Genomic DNA, 11,775 nt, shown 5'->3' with positions numbered 1-11,775 from the left:
TAAAATCAAAAGAAGTTTTGAAAGATGGAGAAAGACCAGGTCTCTTGGGCAAGGCTTACATCACAATGAGTTATGAAATTGCTATGCAGGCCAAGAAGTCGCAAACCTGTTATGTAAATCGTATGAGGGGAAAGGGAGGGAGGGAGGGAGGGGAAATGTTTGTCTTAGAGAGTTAAGTCCAATGCACTTCCAATGAACAGATCGTCTGAGAACACAGCCCTTAGGTACAGATGGACTGGACAGAGTGATTTGGCAGAAGTTCTAGTTTCCACAGCAAATGCAAGTGATGTGGAGGAGGAGAAGGAAGAAGTAGCAGTGGCCCTGTTTTACACTAGGCCGGGGAGAGAGGCCTGGTAAAGGGGGCCGTCAAGAGGAGTGATTTCACATGCACCTGACCTAGACCTTGGGCAGCAACATAAGCCAGGCTAAAAAGCACTGGTCTGAAATAAACTAGAGTGAAATACTTTCTGTCTTTCCTCCTGCATTAGGTCAAAAGGGTTAGAGTCACAGCATAGGCCAACTTACTCTGAGAAGAGGTTAAAAGAAAATACCTGGCCCAAAGGAATCCATATCCAACACATATCCCAAATGTCCTTCATGCCTGCTAACTCTTCAGTGAATCTGATGGCACCCTTGCTTCTCTCTGAAATGCATCTTCTCTCTTGTAGAGGTGATGTTACTTACATTGCATTGATCAAGGGGTTTTGGGGTTTTTTTTTTTTTCCCTTTATCTTTTGTTTTTGTTTCTTTGACTTTTGCAAAACTTCAATTCTTGTTTTTACTTTTTGAGCTGCCATCCTGTTTGGGAGCTCATCTAATCTGTAGGAGTGGCTAAGCCAGACAAATTAGCTTCCTCCATGGAAGTCTGAAAAATTCCTTTACTTTTGATTTAAACACAACTTTGCAGGTTGATGTATCAAGATCACTCACCTACAACTCAAAGACCAAATGTTTGGAGAATTAATTAAGCCAACCCTTTCACAAGATAATGGGCAAAGATCAGGAAAGATATAAATTGATTCATTTCATGCAATCAATGCCTTTATCAGGAAATAGACTGGCATAGTGAAGAAAGCTTTGGAGTCAGGCGGGCTTGGGCTTGCACACAGACTCTGCAACTTACTAGCTGCCTGAGGTCAGTGGCAATTTAAACCCCTTAGCTTCAATTTTCTCAAATGTAAATTAAATCCAATATATACCTTATAGGACAGTGTAAGAATTAGATGAGCTAATGGATATAAAGGCCTAGCAAAGTACCTAAAATATAGTAGTGTTTCAAAACATAGTTTTAAAGATTTAGGGGAAAGAGTGGATAGAAGAAGTGCAATAGTTGACTGAGTCTATGTTAGAGGAACTTTTACAATTGGGAGCAGAATATATAGAACCTAGTGATGGTGGGGAAAGTCCTGAAGTGGTAGAAGTCAGAAAATACGGGTTCAGATGTAAGCCATCGCTTTGTTTTTGTTTTAGTTTTAATATTACTAGGAGGGCTTTGAACTACTTGGCTCCCAAGTTTCCCTCTAACTCTGCTAGTTTAGGACTCAACACAGGCCTGGTGTGGAGCCCCCATTCCAAATCAAAGTGGAGAGCTAAGTGGTCATTTAGAAAGCAAGTCCAATACCAAAAGTAACAAGACTGAAAGAGCTGGAATATATTTATTTTAATGACCTTCACCCCATTATAAATCAATACTTTCTAGTCCTTGGTTATATATTTGTAGGAAATTGTATCTTTCAAAACACCAGATATAGGAAGTCGGTAAGAACGCATTACTAGTTTTGTTTTTGTTTTTGTTTTTTAATTCAACAAGCAAGAAACACTGGACAGTAAGAACTTCCTGTCTGGTTTTATTAGCTGTTCCTTCCAATCAATGAGATAAGCACTCCATGGTTCTCAAAGCATGGCCTTGGAGCCCTGGGGATATTCAAGTCTTTTTCAGGGCTCCATGAAGCCAAAACTATTTTTATAATAATGCTGAGATATTAATTGTCCCTTTCATTCTCATGCTGTCATTAGTGTACGATGGAGTTTTCCAGAAACTGTAAGATGTGCAATGACATCATTACTCTGACCATTAATGGAATGTGAAATTATCATCTTGAGTTTTAGAAATGTGTGTTTTAATTTCTAATATGGTAAATATTGAGAAACATAATATATATGAACAACAACAAAAAAAGATAAACAATTCAGAGAGGACCAAACTTCCTAGCCCAGGGCTTTGTCCAGCTAGACCTGGTCAAAATGAAATTTCCCTCCCATCACCAGCAGCTTCAACACTGTAGGTCATTGCCTCTTCTCCAGTCTCCAAAATAACCCAACCATAGTTTTCTGTGTTCCTTTATACAGTGAAAGCTTCCACTTAGTGTGCATTTCACTTAGAACAAGAGTTTTAACTTTGTCCATTCATTATGCAACTATATTTCAAAGGTGAATCAAAAATAGAACTTCTTGCATGGAGCTTTGGGACTAGTAGAGGGGATAATGATTTGAAACTAATCTAAATAAGAGAGACTTAAAATTAAAAGTACTTACTGCATCATACTATGTATACACATCCATAGTGAAATATAAAGCAATGCTTAGAAATCATATTTTTGAAGATAATTAAATGACAGATATAAATTCACAGAATAATGCTAAGTGAAAAAGTAGGATTCTGAGCTATACATACCCTATGGTTTTATATTCAAAACCCAAAATATATACAAATAAGCAAAGAAAAATACTAGAAATTACAATATTGAAGAGTTTTTAAAAGGGGCCTATATCTGGGAAAAGGAGGTTGTAAAAAATGTCTTAGAATAATTCTCCAGACAGACATTAATTGACACCAAGAGATATATTATTATGAAACAAAATGCAAATTATAAAATATTATATCACCCACACATGCATTGGAAGCACATGCACCAAAATGTTATGAATGATCATCTCTGCGTGACTGGAGTATGAACGATTTTTACTTTCTTTTTCACACTTTTGTAGATTTTCTAATGTTCTTTGCATTGAGCATGTATTTTCTTTCTGACTGAGGGAAAAAAATTGTTAAAGATATTGTTTCACAAAAGTGAATCAAGTGAGTGTGAGTCATGGCCGGCAGTAAGACTGTGGGTACACAGGGTATTGATTGAAATATAAGAATAAAATGCTGGCGTCGCTGAAGGTGGTAGGTAAACAGGCAATAACAGAAATCCCTCCAAGAGTAATGGTGACACAAAGAGTTTGGAAGGGCTACATCCAGGTCAGTGAGCACCATACATGTGGACATGGAAATAACTGTTTTTTAAAGTCCGTCAAATAGGGATAGTGGGCCAGCTCAGTCCTACCTCCTTAAGGAATCTTTCTGTAGCCAGCGGACCACTGGGGTGGATGGAATTCCTAAACAAGGCAAAGCAATACACGCACTCCAGGGTCGATGCCTTTTCCCTCCAGGGTAACTATAAGCATCTCTAGGTCAGAAATCACCCTCTGTGCTGCCGTGTTTCTCATCCCCATTGCCAACGCCAAGTGTTCTGGACAGAATAGATGCTTAATAAATATGTCTGAAGTACACCATATGGGGGATGGAGACAGACAAGGGCACAGGAGTAAGAGGAACACAGAGGTAATCAGCCTAACACTGCCAGCCACAGGATGGATGGCCTTGCTGACAATGGTGCAGAGAGACTATAGTGACTTGACAACACAAAGAGCTCCCGCATTGGTGGGGGTTCATTTGCTACAACTGATGTTAATATTATTTGGACCAATTTAATATTTATTATTATATTGTGGACCACATATAAAAGCAAAAGAAGGAAAAAAATTTCCCTTAAGCTCAGTAGGTAGAGAAAATGAAAGTAAATAATTTTGAGGTATATCAATTAAGACTTCTTATAAATTTATCTATTTAATAAAATACTATTGATAATATCATTTTTCTACTTCAAAAATGGATTTGCACTGTAAATGTTGTTTCAAAAAACTGTCTTTTAGATCTGACTTGTAAAAGAATATCAATATTGACTATGGTGGCAGTGCTTACTAAACACTTACTATGCAGCAAGCACTTGGCTTTATCTGTGTTGACTCATTTAAAACTCATCATAAACCTATGGTTTAGGTGCTAATATTATCCTCATTTTATTCATCATGAAATTGAAGCTGGGACAGTTAAGAAACTTGCCCAGGGTCACACAGGTAGTAAGTGGCAGAGCTGATCAAAAGTCACTCTGACCCTATGCTCCTGTTTTCCACTAGTATTAGTACTTACTATACCACTTAATTAATAAATAATTTCCTTATACTTGAAAATTGCTAAGAGAGTAGATCTTACATGTTCTTACCACAAAAAATTATATAATTAAATAAGATTGACTGATATGTTAGTTTGATTGTGGTAATCGTTTCACAATGTATACAAGTCGATTCATCACGTTGTATATTGTAAATATATACGATTTTTATTTGTCAATTATGACTTAAAAAGCTGGAAATAAATATAAAAATTCCTATAACAGCAAACTAGTGGCTATATCAGGTTCCATTATATAATCATCCATATTTATTTAACTCATCCTTATTGTTAGTTATTCCTGGTGCTTCCTTTTTACTTGCTTTTATAATGACTATGTACCGAATATCCTTGTAGGTAAAATGTTTCATAAGCCTTAATTTATTCCTCAGTATAAATTCCTAGAAGTGAAAAGATTGGATCAAAGAGTATTTAGATTTAAGGTTTTTGGAATATATGGCCAAATTGTCCCCACTCCCAGAAAAGTTCTACCAATTTAAGTTTCAGTAGAATACAAGAAGGCCCATTTTCCTGCAGATCAGTGGAGAGTTTTATATATATCTCCAACTAATGATTTAAAAATATTAGTCTATTATTCATTTTAATTAGTGCTACCTTTTTAAGTTGTGAGATTGAAAGGTTGGGGGTGTGTGTATGTTTGGACATTTTTATTAGTTTCATCTTTTTTGTTTTATTTTTTAGCAAGAGTTCTTCATTTATTAAATATATTAGCAATTAAATGCTCATGATATCAACAGATGTTAATGATTATAGTGATACTGCTGGGGTTGTAGGCATGAGTAACAATGATGTGGAATTTTCAAAAGGGACACATCAATTACTCAAGTGCATGTATCACTAACTAAAGAGCAAAACAAAGCTGGCTTCCAAAGTTGGTTTCCAAAGCTGTAGACTTGATTTGCTTAATTAATTAATTCTAAATGTAAGAATGTCTTGAACTAGGATACTCCGCTTTTTTCCGGTGTGACATAGATTAAGCACCCTAGTGCAACTCTACATAGCATAGAAGATTCCCTCCTTTAATTCAAACACATTTAGGAGGAAACTTGACTGCGCTAGGGAAAAGGAAGAGCTGAAGAGTAGAAGGACACCTGAAAGAACAATTTCTGTCCTTGGGGAGTAGCACATTGTGAAAGAATTAAATCTGCAAACAGATAATTACAGGACTGTTGGGTAAAGCACTGGACCATAATCTGTACAAAGTGCAATAAGAGCATTCTAGAGACAGTGCAGAGAGTCACATTTAGCTGTCTGGATACCTATGGATCTCAGAACTCTTCCGCAGGCAAACCCCTAGAGAGACATTAAGGCCCCAGTACAAACTGCTGCTGACAGATAGGGCTTGTATTTCACCCTAAGAAGTAGCCTTTTGTTGCCATCAGTGATGGAAGAGGACAGCCACCACTGGGAAGTATCACCTGCTATACGTAGCTTTCTGTTTTGGACATGCAGGACTGGTTTGAAATAACATTTCAACACATCCCTGCTCATAAACAGTAGCAGTGTCCCATTTGGAAACCAGGTAGGGTTGGAGAACCAGAAATGTATGGTCTGAGCTCCATGTAAACAGAAAGAATCTTAACTGTGTATGGTGATCAAGTGGAGAGAAAGCATCAGACAACACAGGATGTATCATAGATGCTAGCAAGTAGACAAAAATTCACTACTAAAGGAAGAGATTGATATGAGAATTAGTCTAAAAGTAAAGGCATGAGAAACTGCATGCACATTCTCCAGTATGCAGATGCTTCAACTTGAAGCCTTGTGTTGACCCTAATTGGAGAATTTTTCCAAATACTGCAAATATTTATTGATGCAGACACTGAGCTCTTGTTTCTTTCCAGGGCTGCAAACATCCTGCATTTAGTGTAAAAGAACCTTCAGTTCAGGAGACATGCTGGGAAGTGTGAGTTTCTTTAGATTTATAAAAAAGATCCTTAAATAATGGCTAACTGAAAGTTTTATAAAGAGTTCTATAAGTGATCTCCAAAATTATCTTGGTAGAGTAAGGCAGTGAAGAAAACAATGAACTTGGCTTTTTGAACCCAGATTTAAGTCCCATCTGCTGTTAATTTGCTCTGTGACTTCAACCCCCTGAGCCTTATTTTCCTTACCTGAAAAAATGTAAGATGGTAACCCTTACCAGAACTACTTCACAGAATTTTAGAGAAGAGAAGATAGAATAAAATGCTCTATGTATACGTATTACTCAAATGACAATCTCTATGAAAGTGTATTTCTATCATTCTTCTCCCACCTTAAAAAAAAAAAAAAAAAAAGCTTCCCTCTTTCCCATCCAACTAGTGCCCATTTTCTCTGGTTGCCTTTACAAAAAAGCTCCTTGAAAGGAATATCTATATTTATTGTCTCCAAGTCTTCTTCTCCCCTTCTCTCTTGAACACACTCCAGCCACTGCCACTGCGCAGTTCTTAGACATCATTGACTCCACCTCCCAGCAGCATCTTTCCCATGAGACCACCCTCTCCTGCTTGAAAGGAGTCTTCGCTTGGCTCCCAGGACATACCACACCCCCTAGTGTGCTCCCAACACTCTGACCACTCCTCTTTCATCTTTCTCAGTTCCAGTGAAACCAGAGATGGTACAGGGAGTGGTAAAGTGATCTCTCTAGGGTCTAAATGATAAGGAGGGGCATTGTCCAAAGCAAATGTAAATGACAAATTCTTCTTATTGTTACCATGTGCTGGAGATTCTAAACAATTTCAGTGCTAAAATACTCCTCTCTGCTGGCATGGGACCTCGCTCACCATCCTGCGCTTCTTTGGTATACTCCTGGCTCAGTTATCCTCACCTCCCCAATCCAAAAATGTTACAGCATCCCACAAGTCAGCCCTTAAACTTCTTCTCTATTCTGTCTACACTAAGACCTTTGATGATCTCATTTTATTTCACTGCTGTTAATTACATCTATATATTGATGGCTCTCATGTTTATCTTTAGCTTAGATATCCTCACCGAATTCCATATTCATGTTCTTACTCACACTCGACATCTCCAAATTAGCCTGTCCAAAAGTGAGCTCCTAATATTCCTTCAAAAACCTTTCCTATCATGGTCTTCTCCATCTCAGATAAAGGCCACTCCTTTTGACCAACTGCTCAGGAAATCATCAGGACATCCTTAACTTCTCCCTGTCTCATTATCCTACATTTAGTCAACCAACCACCAGAATCCAAACATTCTCATCACCTCCACCACTACATGCTAGTCCAAGCTTCCACATCACTCATCTGGATTATACCAATAACTCCCTAAGGAATCTCTCCACTTCTGCCTGCCCTCTCCCCACTATACCCCCATCTACTCTCAACACACAGGCAGAAGGATCCTTTTGAAATGTAAGTTAGACCTTGTCACCCCTCTGCCCAAATCAGCAAGTGGCCCCTATTTCACTCAGAGTGAAAGCCAAAGTCCTTACTGTGTCTTACAGGCTCTGGCATTAACACTGACCCCAACCCCACCCCATGCCACCATCATCTTTCTCACTTCATATCCAAAATTCCAAAGATTTTTCCACTCAGTCCAATCCCTGCCTTATTCTTCAAAGATGCCAAGCGTGCATGCTCCTGCCTCAAGGCCTTTGTCCTTGCTGTTCCAGCTGCCTGCGGTGCTGTTTCCCCAATTATTGAAATTATTGATCCCTTCCATAGCCTAGGGTCTTTACTCCCTAAGTATCGTCTCCAACATCTCAGCTCTCCATGACTATCTATCCTCTTTCCCTGCTCTATTTTTCTCCACATCCTGTATATTACATATTTGACTGCTTAATTTTGTTTGCTTTCTGTTTGTCTCACTAGAAATTTAAGCACCTTGAGGGCAGAGATTATCCTTTTTGTTCACTGCTGCTGTTACCAGAACTACTTACAGGGGCACAGAAAAGAAAAACACATCTATTTCAAAACCTAGAACACATTTTCAATAAATAGTTTTGAATGAATGAAACTTGAACAGATGTCTGAATTGAACTGGTGTTCAATAAATAGTTTCAAATGAATGAATCTTGTTCAAACACCTTATTATATTCTGCGTCACATCACATAACTACTTCCCTTCAAGCACAGACCTTTGAGATACAGGTACAATTCTCAGCCAATCCCACACACAACCATGTGCATGAAAATGAGAAAACTTTGGTTATATACCAAATACTTTGGGGTTTGGAGTTGTGTGAATATTGCTCTGGTGATCAGTAGAGTGCTTTGCAAGACCAGAACCTTCCCTTCAGCCCACCAGGAATGCTGTGAGCCACAGTGGAGCACCCACATATTTATGGTATTTTTCCAGCAATGTTTATTATGGAAGAGTCCAGGGCCAGGATATCCAAGAACCTTCAATAACTGTTCCTTGGGGAGTGACTTCTTCCCAGAGTGAAGGACAAGTTTTATTAACCCAAAATAACTCCCCATGAAGAACTTATGCAACATCTAACTTTGGCTGAAGAACATGAGGACATCACCACTTCTTGCCCACCCCACCACCCTACCACCTAATGAGCAGTTCCAAAATGTGGCTGAAACAAATATTGCATAAGAACCAAGCCAATAGGAAAGAGGCTTCTCTGGCTAATTCCTCCACTCTACAGGGTGTAATGACATTTCCACTGGATGTTAAGCAAAGGTCAAAGTACTCTAAACTTTTTCATTGGAAGGAACCTTAAAGGACATCTGGTTATAGTCCCCAAAATGACATAGCAAATACATCTGCTTTGGAATACCTGACACCATTCACTACACACAGGGCAGTGAAAGAATGACACCCACATTTGTCTTCAGCTCCAGTGGTCACTGGCTGCATGACCTTGTGCACACTGCTTAATCATTCCTGGTCTCGGTTTCTCTGTTTTTAATAAGGTAATTGATTATGTGATTTATTCAGGACCCTTACAGTCAGAAAGATACTAAGAATATACAGAAGTCTGCCAAAGATTATATAGCATTGCAGCCCGCTGCATTGCGGTGGGCCCACAAGGATGAGTATCAGCACTGTCATAACATACTCTCACACACACGCATACACAAAGGAAGCATTTTCTTTCACACTAAAAATGATATAACCTTTGAGCATGAAGGGGAAAATGATAGCTAAAATTAGCATCTTAAAAAATAAACTACATAATCATTGAAGATGAGATTTTCTTAAAACTGTGGAACAATGAGATATGATGATAGCTGTCACAGTGAGATATGATGATAGCTGTCACAGGAGAGGAAATTGCAGGAGTCAATTTGAAAGGATTTGGGGGTGTCCCCCCCCCATTGAGATTTGCTTTTTCACATACCACGGTAAGACTGAAAAGTTAAAATATTTCCCTGGGGCCTCTGTGATCTGCACATCATCATGCTGCTGTTGACATTAGGAGAGTGTCATTCAGCCCCATATGAAAATCTTCTTTACAGAGATCCAGAGCATGTTCCAGTCTCCATGGAGTCCTCTCTCTCACATTTGCATATCAGTTTTCAGTTTACAAGGCCCCTCGACATACATTCTCTCATTTGCTCTATAAAAACAGCCCTATTTGATGGAGCTTCTATATCAATATAAAGTCAATCTCAGATGAATTCAAAACTGTCCTCCCCAACCTGCCTGCAAAGAAATAGTCACCTTTTGTTTGCCATTTGATAGTTGAGGGAGCCCTTTCACTTTTGGCTTTTCAAGATAAGGTATGACCTGCTGGGTGGTAGAGTAGAGAGAGAGAGAAGGAGGAATCACATCTAATCTTGGCCTTAGCCTGCAGACCAAACTAATCACTGCAATTGACCAAGCTTCAGGCCTCAGTTCACTATACCAATGAATGCAGAAAATTATACCTATCCTACTATGCATATGGGGCAGTTAAAATCAAAATCAGTATATAGATAAAGTGACTTGACAGGCTGAAAAATGCTAGTCTACAAACCTCATCAACCCTGGGCAATAAGGAAGAATGGAGGAATTTCACACGGTCACACACAACTATGAGCCTAGATCAAACTGCGAGTCAGTGGTGGAGGTGACCAGAAACCCAGCCTAGAGGACAGAAGCAATCAACTCGCAGAGACACCCATCTCTTTGCAAAACCAGTACAAGCCACACGGTCTTACCTGACGAGGCTGTGACTTGTCCTCACGGCTCTTCTTTCTCTTCCTAGACAAAGGGAACCGGACCGCAGACAGAGGCCAGTGGGGGTGTGGTTGGCTCAGATGAAGTCCAAGAGGAGACTGCCTTCGGGCTGTCACCCTGCTCCGTCTGAATCTTGCCTCACTGAGTAGGCTGAGAGGTACGTGCTCACTCTCAAACACAGGGTCAAATGCAAGGGCTAAGTATGTTAACAGGGTGGAACTCAACCCTTCACAGGCAGGGACTTGGGTTTGTGGGCGGGACCTTTCTCGTTCTGCAATGACACACCTCTCTCTCCTGTCCCTTCCCTCCAGAAGTCCTGGATGTTTCCGTCAACTTCCTCTTTCATTGGAACCTGACTGGAGTGAGCAGGAGCAGTCTTCTGTCCTTTCCTTCATGGCATCACCTGCTCCCAAGTACCTATAATAAAGCCTAAGCCTGAAGCCAACACACTCCTATTATTAATATTCTTTACAATGACTTTATCAGACATTTGTGATTTTAAGCATCACCACCACTTTTGTATTAGAAATGCAGAAGACACATAGAGCATTATATCTCTATGAGAACAAACACATGTACATGCAGAGTCTCCGGTCAGGATTTCTAACCACATATATATTTGTCACATGATATTGTTTTCTATGTAAGTGTGTGTCCCCCTCACTGGACTGTGAGCCCCTTGAGGGTAATGACCACTTCTCATTCTCCCATATACTCTCCACGATGCCCAACATGTAGTAAGTAATAAATAAATACATATTGAATAATGATCAGTATATATCTAATGAATGAATCCTCATCTGTCATTTAATAGTTTTACAACCTATGGCAAGTTATATTTTTACCTTTTTGAATGTGGTTTTTTGGGTTTGTTTTGGGTTTTATTTTTGTTTTTTTGTTTTTTTGTTTTTTTTCTTTTTGGTCATCTGTAAATTGGGGTTATCATTCTTCTTTAGAGATGCAGACAGAATTTGAAAGAAAGCATGTGAGAATAAACCCAGGATAAGACTTGACATAGCAACAGTACTAAAAAATGAAATTGAGCCTCAATGAATACATTTTGAAGCCCAAGTGTGCTCTACACAGAGCATTGGTATGAAATAAAGTATGAACTGTACAATCAGGTGGAGTGTTGGAAGAAAGGAGAGGACAGAAAACAAAGGGTTTTATGACTCAATTTCAGTTGTGCATCCTAAATTCTCCCTTCTGTTCAGTAGACTCTGGTCAAGTCAATTGTATTTATTTGATGGCTGGAGAAACTGGGTACACTGAGGAGCTAATCTGGTTGAATTTCATCCTTTTAAAAGAAAAAGTAACTGACACTGACCCCTCAAAAACTGTTATAAACAGTTCCAGGCATA

The sequence above is a fragment of the Cynocephalus volans genome, chromosome 1 (genome assembly GCF_027409185.1).
Source record: "Cynocephalus volans isolate mCynVol1 chromosome 1, mCynVol1.pri, whole genome shotgun sequence".
Classification (NCBI taxonomy): Eukaryota; Metazoa; Chordata; class Mammalia; order Dermoptera; family Cynocephalidae; genus Cynocephalus; species Cynocephalus volans.
The sequence above is the reverse complement of the archived record's forward strand: the minus strand, read 5'-3'. Positions refer to the sequence as shown.